This window comes from Manis javanica, chromosome 13 (assembly GCF_040802235.1).
Source record: "Manis javanica isolate MJ-LG chromosome 13, MJ_LKY, whole genome shotgun sequence".
Lineage (NCBI taxonomy): Eukaryota > Metazoa > Chordata > Mammalia > Pholidota > Manidae > Manis > Manis javanica.
In genome coordinates, this window is record NC_133168.1 from 85,425,519 (window position 1) to 85,445,360 (window position 19,842).

The window sequence follows — 19,842 nt, forward strand, 5'->3', positions numbered from 1 at the left end:
GACTCTGCCCAGCTTACTGAGCTTAGTGTGGTCCCACAGATTTTGGGAGTGGGGGAAGGTGCAGAAACATGCAAATAAAGTTTTAAGTTCGTGAAGAATCTGTGGATATTGATTAGAAAATACAAGTTTACTATTGTCAAGCCCTGGGAGGGCTGCATGGCAGGGGGGTCCCGACCAGGCCGGCCCAGAATGAGGAGACGTGGGATGTGGGTTTGGGACATGAATTCACTTGAAAAACCATTGTGGGATTATGAATGTGATTTCTGATGAAACTGGATTGGAGTAATTTTCATGATCTTTGATATTTGTGTATAGTTTTTTAGATTTTGCATTTGACTTAAAGTGCCATGAGAAAATTTGTGTATTGCAAAGTGGTCCCAGCCACCTCCCTGATTGGGTACCCGTGCATATGCTCCTGCTGCTTTCCTTCAGTGAATGCAACAAATGTGATGAGAAAAAGGAGAGAGGCCTTCTTCTTGCGGGGTATGTTCCAGAATAATCAGGTCCAAACCCCACTTCCGTTGCTTCCTAACAAAAATTTCACTGAGTTCACTTTCAATTTACATAAAAGACTGTTCTAGAGCCAGTACAAAAGCCTCATGAAGGTCCTGGACAAATGGGGAGACCAGTCGTCATTCCTACAGAAGATCAGGATAAGATGAAATAGATGTTTAAAATCAGTCACTGCAATTTAATGGCAAGTGAGATGGTTGCACTCAGCAGATCTTTACCAGATGTCAGGTTAGAGGGGTGAAAAGCAAAGGTATACCCAGGTAATCTGCTTACAAGTGTGGTGATTGTTTTCCACAGTAAGGCTTGGAGCACACTTCTGCAAACTGTGCATAGTGTCATTACTTGCTCACCAAAATACATGGTAGAAGAAATTGTTCTGGTAGATGATGCCAGTGAAAGAGACTCTTTGAAAAGACCTCTAGAGAGTTATGTGAAAAAATTAAAAGTACCAGTTCATGTAATTTGAATGGAACAACATTCTGGATCGATCAGAGCTGGATTAAAAGGAGCTGCTGTGTCTAAAGGACAAGTGATCACTTTCTTAGAGGCTCACTGTGAGTGTACAGTGGGATGGCTGGAATCTCTCAGCCAGGATCAGACATGACAGGAAAACAGTGGGTGTCCTATTATTGATGTGATCAGTGATGATACTTTTGAGTACATGGCAGGCTCTGCTATGACCTATGGTGGCTTCAACTGGAAGCTCAATTTTTGCTGGTTACCCTGTTCCCCAAAGAGAAATGGACAGGAGGAAAGGTGATCAGGCTCTTCCTGTCAGAACACCTAACAATGGCAGGACGCCTTTTTTCAATAGACAGATTACTTTTAGGAAATTGGAATGTGTGATGCTGGAATGGATATTTGGAGAGGAGGAAACCTAGAAATTTCCTTTAGAGTTTGGCAATGTAGGGCAACTTTGGAGATTGTTACCTGCTCACATGTTGGACGTGTGTTTCAGAAAGCCACACCTTATACATTTCCTGGAGGCACAAGGCAGATAGATTATCAGTAGAAATAACAGGCAACTTAAAGAAGTGTGGATGGATGAATTCAAGAGTTTATTCTATATGATTTCTCCAGGTGTTACAAAGGTAGATTATAGAGACATATCCTCAAGACTTGATCTAAGACACAAGCCTCGATGCAGACCTTTCTGTTGGTACCGAGAGCATATTTATCCTGATTCCCAGATTCCACATCACTATTTCTCTTTGGAAGAGATAAGAAATGTGGAAACAAATAACACTCTAGACAACATGACTAGAAAATAGAATGAAAAAGTTGGAATTTTTAACTGTCATGGTATGGGATGTAATCAGGTTTTCTCTTCCACTGCTAAGAAAGAAATTAGAACAGATGACCTTTGCTTGGATGTCTCCAAACTTAATGACCCGGTCACAATGCTCAAATACCACCACCTAAAAGGCAACCGACTTTGGGAGTATAACCCAGTGAAATTAACCCTGCAGCCTGTGAACAGTAATCAGTGCCTGGATAAAGCCACAGAAGGGGACCGTCAGGTGCCCAGCATTAGAGACTGCAATGGAAGCCCATCCCAGCAGTGGCTTCTTTGAAAAATATTCTGAGACCAAATTTACAAAAAAAAGAAGAAGAAAGATTGACTGGGCTACCTCAGCATACATTTCTGCCACATTCTTAAGTAGCAAAAAAGGAAAAGCCCCTTCCTCCTGCAGGATATAAGGTTTATCAACCATTAAAACTTAGTTTAGACTCCTCTTGCTTTTCACTAGCTATGAACCAGCCTTCCTGCCCAAGGACATGAAAATACATAGGAGCAAGACTGTGCACACTGATGTTTACAAGATTGAAAGAATCTTCCATCAAGAATCAGTGTAAAGAAAACAGCAGCAGAATCACAGAACCCAAGAATGGACTAACAGGTACCAAAGGGAAAGGGACTGGGGAGGATGGGTGGGTAGGGAGGGATAAGGGGGGGAAGAAGAAAGGGGGTATTATGATTAGCAAGCATAATGGGCGGGGGGAAAGGGGAGGGCTGTACAACACAGAGAAGACAAGTAGTGATTCTACAACATTTTGCTATGCTGATGGACAGTGACTATAAGGGGGCTTGTGGGGGGGACCTGGTATAGGGGAGAGCCTAGTAAACATAATGTTCTTCATGTAATTGTAGATTAAAGATAACAAAAAAAAAGGAAAGAAAAAGGGGATTACTCCCTGATAGTATAAAACTAACTGAAAATCACCAATTAATGCATGCTTTAAATATCCTTAATTTTGATCATTTAAAGGGTGTCAGATGATCAGCTATGGAAGTACATTTTTCTGATAATATTCCTTTCTCTTAAAAAAAAAAGCAGTTCCTGTGTGGTGATCTCCAATAAGTTGTTCACAATGGTATAAAGGGCATATCAAAGTGTGGGCAAAGGGTTTGTTTGTGTTTATACAGAGGATCAAAGCCTAATTTGGCTGCCCAGAAAATGAACAAAGATACGATATGAAGAAGAACTTCCAACATCAACATTCTCTGGAAGAGTCATTCCAGAAGATGATCATCAAAAAACTTCAACAAAGATCCTGGTGCTGTTGCAGTTGTAGCTGCATTCATCCCACCAGTTCCTGGACTTGCCATTGGACTGAAGAACTAGATATCTAAGCTGGCCTGTGAATACAATAAAACAACAAATTTGACTGGATCTATATTGTCAGAACTCAACCAATAATTAGGAGAAGTGCAAGTTGCAGCACTTCAAAATCTTGCAACTTTAGACTACTGTTAAAAGAACATATGGGATGTGAACAGTTCCCAGGAATGTGTTGTTTTAATTTGTCTGATTTTCCTCAAAATATTCAAATTCAGTTAGACAATATCCATCATATCATTGAGAAGTTTTCACAAATGCCTAGGGTGCCTAACTGGTTTTCTTGGTTTCACTGGATATGGCTGGTAATTGTAGGTCTGCTTTGGTTATGTAGCTGTATTCCTATTATGTTAATGTGTGCACGCAATTTAATTAGTAATTTAAAGGCTATACACACTTATGTTACACTACAAGAAGATAAGTCAAAGAAATAATCAAACTTCCCGTTTTCTTCCATCTGCTACTTCTATAGCTTCTCTTCTTCCTTCATAATTACAACCCCTAAGTAAAATTCATGCCTCATATCAAAATTACTGAGTATCATAATTCTCACAAGTGGTAAAGATACCTCAAGACAAATGCTGGGCATAGAAGCCACAGGGCATAAATCTGCAAAGAAGGAAAAAGCTAACCTTTCCAAACAATATGGCTTCTCTCTCACTTACCAACTTTACATTTCCCTGTATGGCCCCGGAAGATGACTGGTTAGCCAGAGACGGGTAAGATTCCTCAAGGGAGGAACAACCTAACACAGGCACAGTCGCAGGGGGGCCATCAGGTGAGAAATTGGGGATCAAAGGAGGTGAGGCTTAGAACCTCACCCCCCCTGTTTTGAGAGAAATCTTCTGCATCCATGGATGCTTTGTTGCCCTTGTCTAGCTTGGATTAACACATAGTCTACAGGCACAGACCTGATCATCTACATTTGCTCTCTTACAGCACTAAACTATGTTTTCTACCTTTATCTTGCATCTACCTACCACTTCAGCATTTTATTAAAAATAATAACAATAATAATAATAAAGTGAGAAATGTAGGATTCACATATAAATCAAGTGTAAAAATCAAATGAATATTCATATTTGACCTGATTGTTTATAGTTCATAATGCATGATGAAAACCAAAAGTTTTTGTGATGACTGCCCTTGCACTGTTCACCATGTAAGAACTTGTTCACCATGTAAGAACTTGTTTGTTATGCTTCAGAAGATTGGAGACTGTTGAGAATTAGGCTTGGGGTTGATTAATGATTGTGCATTGAGTCCCCTATACAGAATTTTATTGTTGTTAATGACCATATGATCAATAAATATGAGAGATGCCCTCTCAAAAAAAAAAAGAATCATTGTAAAGAATATTTAGACAATGAGATAACAGAATCCGCTTTCCAGAGAGCTACACCTTTTATGGTTTGCTTGCACACCAGTCATTTCTACTGAATGTGCTGTCATAATGAAGAGATTTCCAAGATTTTTTTTATTAGAACTGGTAGTATATTAAATATTGATATAAAAGTAAATGGAGCTGTCACCAGAGGTAATAAAACCACAGTAAAGAAAGTAGAACAGCTAATTACGAAGCAAGTGCAAAATTAAATTAACTATCCTCAAAGTCAATCAAGGGACAGACAAAAAGTACATAATTTCATACCTAATATATAAAGAATGAAGGAGGAAGAAAAAGGAGGAGAAATAGAAAAGAACCTTTAGATTGTGTTTGTAACAGCATACTAAGTGAGTTAAGTTAGACTCTTAGATAGTAAGGAAAGTAACCTGGAACCTTTGGTAACCACGAATCTAAAGCCTGCAATGGCAATAAGTACATACCTATCAATAATCACCCTAAATGTAAATGGACTGAATGCACCAATCAAAAGACATAGAGTCACTGAATGGATAAAAAAACAAGACCCATCTATATGCTGCTTACAAGAGATTCACCTTAAACCCAAAGACATGCACAGCCTAAAAGTCAAGGGATGGAAAAAGATATTTCATGCAAACAATAGGGAGAAAAAAGCAGGTGTTGCAGTACTAGTATCAGACAATATAGACTTCAAAACAAAGAAAGTAACAAGAGATAAAGAAGGACATTACATAATGATAAAGGGCTCAGTCCAACAAGAGGATATAACCATTATAAATATATATGCACCCAACACAGGAGCACCAGCATATGTGAAACAAATACTAACAGAACTAAAGGAGGAAACAGAATGCAATGCATTCATTTTAGGAGACTTCAACACACCATTTACTCCAATGGACAGATCCACCAGACAGAAAATAAGGACACAGAGGCACTGAACAACACAGTGGAACAGATGGACCTAATAGACATCTATAAAACTCTACACCTAAAAGCAGCAGGATACACGTTCTTCTCAAGTGCACATGGAACGTTCTCCAGAATAGACCACATACTAGGCCACAAAAAAGAGCCTCAGTAAATTAAAAAACATTGAAATTCTACCAACCAACTTTTCAGACCACAAAGGTATGAAACTAGAAATAAATTGTACAAAGAAAGCAAAAAGGCTCACAAACACATGGAGGCTTAACAACATGCGCCTAAATAGTCAGTGGATCAACGACCAAATTAAAATGGGAGTTCCAGCAATATATGGAAATGAATGACAGCAACAACACAAAGCCCCAGCTTCTGTGGGACGCAGCGAAAGCAGTCTTAAAAGGAAAGTATATAGCAATCCAGGCATATTTAAAGAAGGAAGAACAAACCCAAATGAATAGTTTAACTTCACAATTATCAAAATTGGAAAAAGAACAAATGAGGCCTAAAGTCAGCAGAAGGAGGAACATGACAAAGATCAGAGAAGAAATAAATAAAATGGAGAAGAATAAAACAATAGAAAAAAATCAATGAAAGCAAGAGCTGGTTCTTTGAGAAAATAAACAAAATATATAAGCCTCTAGCCAGACTTATTAAGAGAAAAAGAGAATCAACACACATCAACAGAATCAGAAATGAGAAAGGAAAAATCACAATGGACCAAACAGAAATACAAAGAATTAGTAGAGACTACTATGAAAACCTATATGCTAAGAAGCTGGAAAACCTAGAAGAAACAGACAACTTCCTAGAAAAATACAACCTTCCAAGACTGACCCAGGAAGAAACACAAAATCTAAACAAACCAATTACCAGCAAAGAAATTGAAGTGGTAATCAAAAAACTACCCAAGAACAAAATCCCTGGGCCAGATGGATTTACCTCAGAATTTTATCAGACATACAGAGAAGATATAATTCCCATTCTCCTTAAAGTTTTCCAAAAAACAGAAGAGGAGGGAATACTCCCAAACTCATTCTATGAAGCCAACATCACCCTAATACCAAAACCAGGCAAAGACCCCACCAGAAAAGAAAATTACAGACCAATATCCCTGATGAATGTAGATGCAAAAATACTCAACAAAATATTAGCAAACCGAATTCAAAAATACATCAAAAGGATCATGCACCATGACCAAGTGGGATTCATCACAGGGATGCAAGGATGGTACAACATTCGAAAATCCATCAACATCATCCACCACATCAACAAAAAGGACAAAAACCACATGATCACCTCCATAGATGCTGAAAAAGCATTCGACACAATTCAACATCCATTCTTGATAAAAGCTCTCAGCAAAATGTGTATAGAGAGCAAGTACCTCAACATAATAAAGGCCATATATGATAAACCCACAGCCAACATGATACTGAACAGTGAGAAGCTGAAAGCTTTTCCTCTGAGATCGGGAACAAGACAGGGATGCCCACTCTCCCCACTGTTATTCAACATAGTACTGGAGGTCCTAGCCACGGCAATTAGACAAAACAAAGAAATACTAGGAATCCAGATTGGTAAAGAAGAAGTTAAACTGTCACTATTTGCAGATGACATGATATTGTACATAAAAAACCCTAAAGACTCCACCCCAAAGCTACTAGAACTGATATTGGAATACAGCAAAGTTGCAGGATACAAAATTAACACACAGAAATCTGTGACTTTCCTATACACTAACAATGAACCAATAGAAAGAGAAATCAGGAAAACAACTCCATTCACAATTGCATCAAAAAGAATAAAATACCTAGGAATAAACCTAACCAAAGAAGTGAAAGACCTATACCCTGAAAACTACAAGACAGTCTTAACAGAAATTAAAACGGACACTAACAACTGGAAACTCATCCCATGCTCTTGGCTAGGAAGAATTAATATCGTCAAAATGGCCATCCTGCCCAAAGCAATATACAGATTTGATGCAATCCCTATCAAATTACCAACAGCATTCTTCAACGAACTGAAATAGTTCAAAAATTCATATGGAAACACCAAAGACCCCGAATAGCCAAAGCAATCCTGAGAAGGAAGAATAAAGTAGAGGGGATCTCGCTCCCAAAGTTCAAGCTCTACTACAAAGCCACAGTAATCAAGACAGTTTGGTACTGGCACAAGAACAGAGCCACAGACCAGTGAAACAGAATAGAGGCCCCAGATATTAACCCAAACATTTATGGTCAATTAATATATGATAAAGGAGCCATGGATATACAATGGGGAAATGACAGTCTCTTCAACAGATGGTGCTGGCAAAACTGGACAGCTACATGTAGGAGAATGAAACTGGATCACTGTCTAACCCCATACACAAAAGTAAATTCAAAATGGATCAAAGACCTGAAAGACCTGAATGTAAGTCATGAAACCATTAAACTCTTAGAAAAAAACATAGGCAAAAATATCTTGGACATAAACATGAGCAACTTCTTCATGAACATATCTCCCTGGGCAAGGGAAACAAAAGCAAAAATGAACAAGTGGGACTATGTCAAGCTGAAAAGCTTCTGTACAGCAAAGGATGCCATCAATAGAACAAAAAGGTACCCTACGGTATGGGAGAATATATTTGTAAATGACAGATCCAATAAAGGCTTGACATCCAAAATATATAAAGAGCTCACATGCCTCAACAAACAAAATTCAAATAATCCAATTAAAAAATGGGCAGAGGAACTGAACAGACAGTTCTCCAAAAAAGAAATACAGATGGCCAACAGACACATGAAAAGATGCTCCACATCACTAATTATCAGAGAAATGCAAATTAAAACTACAATGATGTATCACCTCACACCAGTAAGGATGGCTGCCATCCAAAAGACAAACAACAACAAATGTTAGTGAGGCTGTGGAGAAAGGGGAACCCTCCTATACTGCTGGTGGGAACGTAAATTAGTTCAACCATTGTGGAAAGCAGTATAGAGGTTCATCAAAATGCTCAAAACAGACTTACCATTTGACCCAGGAATTCCACTCCTAGGAATTTACCCTAAGAATGCAGCAATCAAGTTTAAGAAAGACAGATGCACCCCTATGTTTATCACAGCACTATTTACAATAGCCAAGAATTGGAAGCAACCGAAATGTCCATCAGTAGATGAATGGATAAAGAAGATGTGGTACATATACACAATGGAATACTACTCAGCCATAAGAAGAGGGCAAATCCTACCATTTGCAGCAACATGGATGGAGCTGGAGAGTATTATGCTCAGTGAAATAAGCCAAGTGGAGAAAGAGAAATACCAAATGATTTCACTCATCTGTGGAGTATAAGAACAAAGGAAAAACTGAAGGAACAAAACAGCAGCTGAATCACAGAACCCAAGAATGGACTAACAGGTACCAAAGGGAAAGGGACTGGGGAGGATGGGTGGGTAGGGAGGATTAAGGGGGGGAAGAAGAAAGGGGGTATTATGATTAGCAAGCATAATGTGGGGGGAGAAAGGGGAGGGCTGTACAACACAGAGAAGACAAGTAGTGATTCTACAACATTTTGCTATGCTGATGGACAGTGACTGTAAAGGGGTTTATAGGGGGGACCTGGTATAGGGGAGAGCCTAGTAAACATAATGTTCTTCATGTAATTGTAGATTAAAGATAACAAAAAAAAAGAAGGAAAGAAAAGGGGGATTACTCCCTGATAGGATAAAACTAACTGTAAATCAACGATTAATGCATGCTTTAAATATCCTTAATTTTGATCACTTAAAGGGTGTCAGATGATTGGCTATGGAGGTACACTTTTCTGATAATATTCCTTTCTCTTAAAAAAAAGAAGCAGTTCCTGTGTGGTGACCTCCAATGAGTTCTACACAATAGTATAAAGGGCATATCAAAGTGTGGGCAAACGGTCTGTTTGTGTTTATACAGAGGATCAAAGCCTAATTTGGCTACCCAGAAAATGAATTAAGATACGATATGAAGAAGAACTTCCAACATCAGCACTCTCTGGAAGAGTCATACCAGAAGATGATCATCAATAAAAACCTCAACAAAGATCCAGGCGATGCTGCAGTTGTAGCTGCATTCATCCCACCGGTTCCTGGACTTGCCATTGGACTGAAGAACTAGATATCTAAGCTGGCCTGTGCATACAATAAAACAACAAATTTGACTGGATCTATATTGTCAGAACTCAACCAATAATTAGGAGAAGTGCAAGTTGTAGCACTCCAAAATCTTACAACTACAGACTATCTACTGTTAAAAGAACATATGGGATGTAAACAGTTCCCAGGAATGGATTGTTTCAATTTGATTTCTCTCAGACTGTTCAAGTACAGTTGGACAATATCCATTATATCATAGACAAATTTTCACAAATGCCTAGGGTGCCTAACTGGTTTTCTTGGCTTCACTGGCAATGGCTGGTAATTATACATCTGCTTTGGTTATGTAACTGTATTCCTATTATGTTAATGTGTGCACGCAATTTAATTAGTAGTTTAAAACCTGTACATGCTTAAGTTACTCTACAAGAAGATATGTCAAAGAAATAATCAATCTTCCCATGTTTTCTCCCATCTGCTACCTCTATAGCTTTTCTTCTTCCTTCCTAATTACAACCCTTAAATAGAATTCGTGCCTCATATCGAACTCACTGAGTATCATAATTCCTCCAAGTGGTAAAGATACCTCAAGACAAATACTGGGCATAGAAGCCACAGGGCATAAATCTGCAAAGAAGGAAAAAGCTAACCTTTCCAAACAATATGGCTTCTCTCTCACTTACCAACTTTACATTTCCCTGTATGGCCCCGGAAGATGACTGGTTAACCAGAGACGGGTAAGATTCCTCAAGGGAGGAACAACCTAAGACAGGCACAGTCGCAGGGGGGCCATCAGGTGAGAAATTGGGGATCAACAGAGGTGAGGCTTAGAACCTCACCCCCCCTGTTTTGAAAGAAATCTTCTGCATCTGTGGATGTTTTGTTGCCCTTGTCTAGCTTGGATTAACACATAGTCTACAGGTACACACCTGATTATCTACATTTGCTCTCTTACAGCACTAAACTGTATTTTCTACCTTTATCTTGCATCTACCTACCACTTCAGCATTTTATTAAAAATAATAATAATAATAATAATAAGGGAGAAATGTGGGATTCACATATAAATCAAGTATAAAAATCAAATGAATATTCATATTTGACCTGATTGTTTATAGTTCATAATGCGTGATCAAAACCGAAAGTTTTTGTGATGACTGCCCTTGTACTGTTCACCATGTAAGAACTTATTCACTATGTAAGAATTTGTTCACCATGTAAGAACTTGTTCATTATGCTTCAGAAGATTGGAGACTGATGAGAATTAGGCTTGGGGTGGATTAATGATTGTGCATTGAGCATTGACTCCCTTATACAGAATTTTATTGTTGTTAACAACCATTTGATCATTAAAAAGGAGAGATGCCCTCTCAGAAAAAAAATGGGCAGAGAAGTTGAACAGACAGTTCTCCAAAGAAGAAATTCAGATGGCCAACAGACTCATGAAAAGATGCTCCACATTGCTTGTCATCAGAGAAATGCAAATTAAAACCACAATGAGATATCACCTCTCACCAGTAAGGATCGCCACCATCCAAAAGACAAACAACAACAAATGTTGGCGAGGTTGCAGAGAAAGGGGAACCCTCCTACACTGCTGGTGGGAATGCAAATTAGTTCAACCATTGTGGAAAGCAATATGGAATTTCCTCAAAAAGCTCAAAATAGAAATACCATTTGACCCAGGAATTCCACTTCTAGGAATTTACCCTAAGAATGCAGCACTCCAGTTTGAAAAAGACAGATGCACCGCTGTGTTTATCGCTGCACTATTTACAATAGCCAAGAAATGGAAGCAACCTAAATGTCCATCAGTAGATGAATGGATAAAGAAGATGTGTTACATATACACAATGGAATACTACTCAGCCATAAGAAAAAAAAGATCCTACTATTTGCAACAACATGGATGGACCTAGAGGGTATTATGCTCATTGAAATAAGCCAGGCAGAGAAAGACAAGTACCAAATGATTTCACTCATCTGTGGAGTATAAGAACAAAGGAAAAACTGAAGGAACAAAACAGCAGTGGAATGACAGAACCCAAGAATGGACTAACAGGTACCAAAGGGAAAGGAACTGGGGAGGATGGGTGGGTAGGGAGGGATAAGGGGGGGGAGAAGAAGCGGGGTATTAAGATTAGCATGCATGGGGGGGGTGGGAGAAAAGGGAGGGCTGTACAACACAGAGAAGACAAGTAGTGATTCTACAACATTTTGCTATGCTGATGGACAGTGACTGTAAGGGGCTTTGTGGGGGCGACCTGGTATAGGGGAGAGCCTAGTAAACATAATGTTCTTCATGTAATTGTAGATTAAAGATAACAAAAAAAAAGAAGGAAAGAAAAGGGGGATTACTCCCTGATAGAATAAAACTAACTGTAAATCAACGATTAATGCATGCTTTAAATATCCTTAATTTTGATCACTTAAAGGGTGTCAGATGATCGGCTATGGAGGTGCACTTTTCTGATAATATTCCTTTCTCTTAAAAAAAAAAAAGCAGCTCCTGTGTGGTGACCTCCAATGAGTTCTACACAATAGTATAAAGGGCATATCAAAGTGTGGGCAAACGGTCTGTTTGTGTTTATACAGAGGATCAAAGCCTAATTTGGCTACCCAGAAAATGAATTAAGATACAATATGAAGAAGAACTTCCAACATCAGCACTCTCTGGAAGAGTCATACCAGAAGATGATCATCAAAAAACCCTCAACAAAGATCCAGGTGATGCTGCAGTTGTAGCTGCATTCATCCCACCGGTTCCTGGACTTGCCATTGGAATGAAGAAGGAGATATCTAAGCTGGCCTCTGCATACAGTAAAACAACAAATTTGACTGGATCTATACAAGTACAGTTGGACAATATCCATTATATCATAGACAAATTTTCACATATGCCTGTGGTGCCTAACTGGTTTTCTTGGCTTCACTGGAGATGGCTGGTAATTGTAGATCTGCTTTGGTTATGTAACTGTATTCCTATTATGTTAATGTGTGTGTGCAATTTAATTAGTAGTTCAAAACCTATACATGCTTAAGTTACTCTATAAGAAGATATGTCAAAGAAATAATCAATCTCCCCATGTTTTCTCCCATCTGCTACCTCTATAGCTTTTCTTCTTCCTTCCTAATTACAACCCTTAAATAGAATTCATGCCTCATATTGAACTCACCAAGTATCATAATTCTTCCAAGTGGTAAAGATACCTCAAGACAAATACTGGGCATAGAAGCCACAGGGCATAAATCTGCAAAGAAGTAAAAAGCTAATCTTTTCAAACAATATGGCTTCTCTCTCACTTACCAACTTTACATTTCCCTGTATGGCCCCGGAAGATGACTGGTTAGCCAGAGACGGGTAAGATTCCTCAAGGGAGGAACAACCTAATACAGGCACAGTTGCAGGGGGGCCATCAGGTGAGAAATTGGGGATCAACAGAGGTGAGGCTTAGAACCTCACCCCCCCTGTTTTGAAAGAAATCTTCTGCATCCGTGGATGTTTTGTTGCCCTTGTCTAGCTTGGATTAATACTTAGTCCATAGGCACACACCTGATCATCTGCATTTGCCCTCTTACAGCACTAAACTATGTTTTCTACCTTTATCTTGCATCTACCTACCACTTCAGCATTTTATTAAAAATAATAATAATAATAATAATAAGGGAGAAATGTGGGATTCACATATAAATCAAGTATAAAAATCAAATGAATATTCATATTTGACCTGATTGTTTATAGTTCATAATGCGTGATCAAAACCGAAAGTTTTTGTGATGACTGCCCTTGTACTGTTCACCATGTAAGAACTTATTCATTATGTAAGAATTTGTTCACCATGTAAGAACTTGTTCGTTATGCTTCAGAAGATTGGAGACTGACGAGAATTAGGCTTGGGGTGGATTAATGATTGTGCATTGAGCATTGACTCGCTTATACAGAATTTTATTGTTGTTAACAACCATTTGATCAATAAATATGAGAGATGCCCTCACAAAAAAAAAAAATGGGCAGAGAAGTTGAACAGACAGTTGTCCAAAGAAGAAATTCAGATGGCCAACAGACACATGAAAAGATGCTCCACATTGCTTGTCATCAGAGGAATGCAAATTAAAACCACAATGAGATATCACCTCACACCAGTAAGGATCGCCACCATCCAAAAGACAAACAACAACAAATGTTGGCGAGGTTGCAGAGGTTCCTCCTACACTGCTGGTGGAATGCAAATCAGTTCAACCATTGTGGAGAGCAGTATGGAAGTTCCTCAAAAAGCTCAAAATAGAAATGCCATTTGACCCAGGAATTCCACTTCTAGGAATTTACTCTAAGAATGCAGCAGCCCAGTTTGAAAAAGCCAGATGCACCCCTGTGTTTAATAGTCAAGAAATGGAAGCAACCTGAATGTCCATCAGTAGATGAATGGATAAAGAAGATGTGTTACATATACACAATGGAATATTACTCAGCCATAAGAAAAAAACAGATCCTACCATTTGCAACAACATGGATGGAGCTAGAGGGTATTATGCTCATTGAAATAAGCCAGGCGGAGAAAGACAAGTACCAAATGATTTCACTCATATGTGGAGTATAAGAACAAAGAAAAACTGAAGGAACAAAACAGCAGCAGAATCACAGAACCCAAGAATGGACTAACGGTTACCAAAGGGAAAGGGACTGGGCAGGAGGGGTGGGAAGGGAGGGATAAGGGCAGGGAAAAAGTAAGGGGGCCTTAAGATTAGCAGGTATAATGTGGGGGCGGGGCACGGGGAGGTCTGTGCAACACAGAGAAGACAAGTAGTGAGTCTACAGCATCTTACTGTGCTGACAGACAGTGACTGTAATGGGGTTTGTGGTGGGGGGAACTTGGTGAACGGGGGAGTTTAGTAACCATAATGTTCTTCATGTAATTGTAGATTAATGATGATAAAATGAATTTAAAAAAATAAATGGAAAGGGAACTGAAAGAAAAAAAGAACAAAAGTATACTATTCTCCTGGAGACTCCTTCTTGTAAAAAGTAAATGACCACACAGAAATTCTCTGACAAAACCAATGTGCAAACCCTTTGTTGATTTCGTTAAAGATCTCCAGATAAACTTCAGCTATTTCATGAACTGTGGAGATACTTTTCCAATACTGATAATTCCTTCTCTTTACATTCTTTCCCTCATTTACTCAACGCCTGCACCTCACTCACACTTCCATTCCATGTGGGCTCCTTGCCGCTTCATTCTTCTCTGCCTGTGATGGAGAAGCACCTCCAAGGAGCTCTTGCTACCTCTTAGGGTCTGTCCATTGTCCTCCAGTCCTCACCAGCTCTGATGACTGTGGACCTGTCTTCTGAAATCTCCCATCTTACAAATCCTAAGACAAATCACCAGTGTCTGTTTATCGCTTCTCTAGAACATTTTCCACAGCAACTTCTATGCCTTCCTTGGTGATCTTTTCTTCCTCAAATGGCTAAGCCTTAGCTCAGAAATCTATACCCCATACCCCTAATCCTTTCCCTGAACTCCAGGCCCAAATCTAATTCCCTGCTCTACACTTAGAGGAGAACGTTTAATCAGGGCCTCACAGGTATTTCCAAAGAAAGAACCACCCAGGCATCTCCCATCTGGCCGCCGTTCACACTCATCACTGTTAACAGCACCACTAGTTTATTGTCAACCAAGCTGTAAAACCTATACATAGTGTTGATCTTTCCCCTCCCCATAGCTCTGTTACCCACCTGCATGCTATACCTGCAAATCTGATCTCCTTTATAACTTTGACATTGGCTGCTTCTTCATGTGGACTTTAAAAAACCCCTGTTACCACTCGCGTTTATAATTACAAAAGCTTCTGCCTGTTCCCCTTGCCTCAAGTCTCTCTCAACTCCCTCTTCCCCACCACCACTCTCTACCATGCATCTCCAACATCTCCTAACTTGTATATCCAACCCGATCATTCATCTGGTAAAAATATTTCTGTTTATATAAGATAGAGTCCAAATACCTTAGACCAGCAGTCAAGAGTCTTCAGGTCCTGGAGTCTGCTTACCCTTCAAGATTTGCGATGGTGGGCATTCTTCTCTCTGTGCACCCTAGATCTGCTCTTGTTTTTTTTTATTAAGGTATGATTGATATACACTCTTATGAAGGTTTCACATGAAAAAACAATGTGGTTACTACATGTACCCATATTATCAAGTCCCCACCCATACCTCAATGCAGTCACTGTCCATCAGTGCAGCAAGATGCCACAGATTCACTATGTGCCTTCTCTGTGCTACACTGTTCTCCCCGTGACCCCCCACACCATGTGGACTAAACATAATACCCCTCCATCCCGTTCTCCCTCCCTCCCCCCCTGCCCTCCCACACCCCTCCCCTTTGGTAACCACTAGTTCATTCTTGGAGTCTCTGAGTCTGCTGCTATTTTGTTCCTTCAGTTTTGCTTCATTGTTATACTCCACAAATGAGGGAAATCATTTGGCACTTGTCTTTCTCCGTCTGGCTTATTTCACTGAGCATAATGTCCTCCAGCTCCATCCATGTTGTTGCAGGTGGTAGGATTTGTTTTCTTCTTATGGCTCAATAGTATTCCACTGTACATAATGTACCACATCTTCTTTATCCATTCATCTACTAATGGACACTTAGGTTGCCTCCATATTTTGGCTATTGTAAAAAGTGCTGCAATAAACAAAGGGGTGCATATGTCTTTTTGAATCTGAGAAGTTGTATTCTTTGGGTAAATTCCAAGGAGTGGGATTCCCAAGTCAAATGGTATTTCTATTTTTTGTTTTTTGAGGAACCTCCATGTTGCTTTCCACAATGGTTGAACTAGCTTACATTCCCACCAGCAGTGTAGGAGGGTTCCCCTTTCTCTGCATCCTTGCCAGCATTTGTTCTTCGTCTTTTCGATGCTGGCCATCCTTACTGGTGTGAGGTGATATCTCATTGTGGTTTTAATTTGCATTTCCCTGATGATTAGTGATGTGGAGCACCTAGATCTACTCTTTAAGTTGCTCTGTGCCTGGGAGGTTGATCTCAATGGATTGCTTAGACTAAGATTCCCAGTCTCTGCATAATCTGCTCCCTTTGAGTATGATCTGTATCTATATTACAGATATTACTTTCCTTATTAGGTTTGTATTTTATGGCAACAGGGATGAGATTTTGCAGATGTAATTCAAGTCCCTAATCAGTTGGATTTGAGTTCATCAAAAGGGAGATTATCCTTGGTGGGCCTAATATAACCAGGCAAGTCTTTTAGAAGAGGGTCTACTAATCAGAAAGATGCTCTGTTAGAGTTTCTAAAAGAAAGGATCATGAGTGAGTTCTACAGCTGTAAGGAAATTAATTCTATCCACAACCCATAAGCAGAAGAGTACCCTAAGCCTTAAATGAGGCTGCTGCCCTGGCCAGCACCATAACTGCAGCCTTGAGAGATCCTGAGCAGGGAAGCATAGCTAAGCTATTCCAGAACTCCTGACCCACAGAAACTGTGAGATAAGAAAGGGGCATCAGGCCACTAAGTTTGTAGTAATTTGTTACACAGCAACAGATAACTAATACACTTGTCCTTCTGGTCAAATTAAGCCAACAGGAGATACCAACAGATGTTCAGAGAGTAGGAGAAAAGATACGTTGAGATATTTACACACCCAGCCAGTACCTTCCCAGCTAACCCTGTGTCAGAAGCCCCCCTACTTGTGCCACTGGATCCCCCGTGCGGCTGCAGCTTCCTCGTCCTCAGTGTGACTGTTCTTCCGGTGCCCATAAGGGTTGCAAAGCCTCCTGATTTGGCTTCCTAATGTGGAGTTGAAGTACTTCACTGTCCTTTATCATTTTCCCTCAAGTCTGCCCACACTATGTACAACATGCTTTTGTTAAACTTTGTTAAGTTCTTTGTTAAGGGTTGTGCCATCGCTTTCCTGCTGGAACCCTGCCTGAAGAATACCCTTACCTCTAGTGCTGTCTTCTCCCTATCCAGACCTCCCAATCAGAACTGCCCCCCATGCACCACCCTACGGTTCCCCATCCGATGCCTTGACTTTGAGTTGCTCCTGCTGTCTGGGATCAAGAGACCATTAACATGGTAGGCGGAGAGAACACCCCAAAGAAACAAAGACATGACTTCTAGGATAGACTACTGACTACTAGTTACTACTGTGTGACCTTAGGAAACGCTTACGCTCTGTAAACACGGTCTCTTCATCTATAAAATGGGGGTAATAACAACACCCATTGAGCAAGGCTCTTGTGAGGATTAAGTGAAGTAACAAGCAGAAAGCAGCTGATATGAGAAACTCGGTAATTAATACTGTTGGTGGAAATGTACTTCTTCTGATGCTGATGTTCAAAAGGAAACCAGCTGATCCAGCAGCAATTCTCTTCACTCTGAACATTGCCCTCAGATGCTATCCCTTCTGTGAATTTAGTGCTTCCACATTTCAGTAAAGATTTTTTTTCTCCATTAAACCTGCAGCACTTGTTTTTCACTTCTTTTACTTGTTTTTCACTTATTTATAAATATGTTATGTTTATCTACCTGCAAACATATCACATGTCTTCACTGAAATCTAAATGCACTACAAGCAGAGATTATATATCTTTGTATTTCCTGGGACCTAAATGAATAATGCCATGGGTCTAAAAGCTGCTCAATAAATACTTGGAGACTGGATATGTAAAGAGAAATACTATCATTGACTCTTCACAATCCAGTTAATACAAAGTCAAAATATTTTAACATCACGGACAAATATATTGATATATGGTAATGAAATAATATTTAGTGGATATCTAAAACAACCTATCAGAAGACCATAATTATTTTTCAAATGCATGTGTTCATTTAATCATTTTTTGTTTCTGCCACGTGCAAAAGAATGTAACAAAACAAAACTGATCTTAAGAATGAGTGACCTTAATTTGCCTGTGTACAGTAATTCAAATTTTGCAAGTTTTTCTTGTCTTGACACATGTCTTTTCATTTGTTTTTCACAGTAGCTCTTGTGAGAAAATCAGTTACTAATCTTTGCATATTATTCATGAGGGAGCTGAGACTGAGAATTTGTAATTGTCTTAGATCAACTCAAGTGGTTATGAGACAGGACCGTAGGTGTAGTCAGAGTAGGGTGAGGGCCTCTGGAAAAATCAAGGCAGGATATTTATAGTCAGAGCAATGTAATAATGTACAAAGAAGTCCCTATGGAAACTCTGTGTTAAGCATTATGCAAAGTCAAAGTCACCCTAAAATAACAGGGTAAAAATAACAGACTAGGAATATAGACATCTTCAGTAAGATCAGTTAAAGCTTGAAAGGCCAGGAGCAACTTGGCCTGGAGTGTTTGAGTGTTCTGCAAATAAGGAAGGGTATCTCAGCATAACCTGTGACTTCATTGTAAACAGTCCCAGCAAACAGACAACAACCCAGCCCACCTTGGGAGCAGGGCAGGTGGTACATTCCTGAAACTCTCACATTCCTGAAAATCCTCAACCTACTATAAACCCTCTAGACAACATAGCATTACGGGCTCTCTTGTCCCCTCTTGGCGTAAGCCAGGAGCTCTGTCCTCTCACTGTATCTCTAAATAAAAGCCTCTCACTTGCTCTCCTACTTTGAGTGTTTGTGAAGTTCATTCTTCAAGTCTGTGAACAAGAACCCCAGCATCGGTTACCTTCTGACTAAGTACCTATTTGTTGGCAATATGATAAAGACTGTTAGAATAAAAAAGGAAAGAAATCCAAAGTGCTGTCTCTCAAAATCAGGCCATAATGTTTCAGGCAGAAAGTTAAATAAAGATACATACAGTAAGAAGCAGTCAGGATGTTTGCATAGCATTTTTAAATTCTCGGTACCCATGCATGTTATGCATTTGACTTTCATCATCTGGGGGCAGGCAGAACATTATTTGTTTACCCCAATCAACAGATGAGGCCAAGAGATAGCCATTTTAGATTCAGCCATCCATAGCCAAACCAGAATTCTAATCTAAGTCACCAACTATGGGCTGGGATCAACACGTTTATAGATTGCCTACTGTGTGAATCCTAAAATACAATCTAGTCAGTTCACAAAATTCTTTCTCTCTTAATTTTTAAGATGTAAGTCAATATTTACTGAAAGCAATAACCCTGAGTTGACCTACAAGGCCTAGTTTTGCAAGTAAACATTCCACCCCACCCATCCTTTCTACCATATCTAATCAGACATCAAACAGGTAAAAGTTTGATTGACTGGATGCTGCTGCTTTGATGTGTCGCCTAGTTCCTTTCAAAGAACCTCATCTAGTTGAAGTAGATGG

At 39.5% G+C, this 19,842-nt stretch overlaps 1 long non-coding RNA gene and 1 pseudogene across 4 annotated transcripts in view; both read left to right on the forward strand.

The window, feature by feature from the left end:
• The window catches only part of LOC140845554 (uncharacterized), a 138,942-nt gene that overhangs the window by 115,669 nt on the left and 3,431 nt on the right, over positions 1-19,842 (forward strand). For 2 of the 4 annotated variants that reach the window (XR_012124389.1, XR_012124388.1), the window contains one exon: positions 2,265-2,414. This is a non-coding gene — a long non-coding RNA (uncharacterized lncRNA). Of the gene's footprint in view, positions 1-2,264; positions 2,415-2,849; positions 4,448-19,842 lie in introns of those variants that run through there. The other 2 variants (XR_012124391.1, XR_012124390.1) reach the window with 2 other exon arrangements.
• On the forward strand, positions 880-2,237 carry LOC108405285 (polypeptide N-acetylgalactosaminyltransferase 1 pseudogene; annotated as a pseudogene).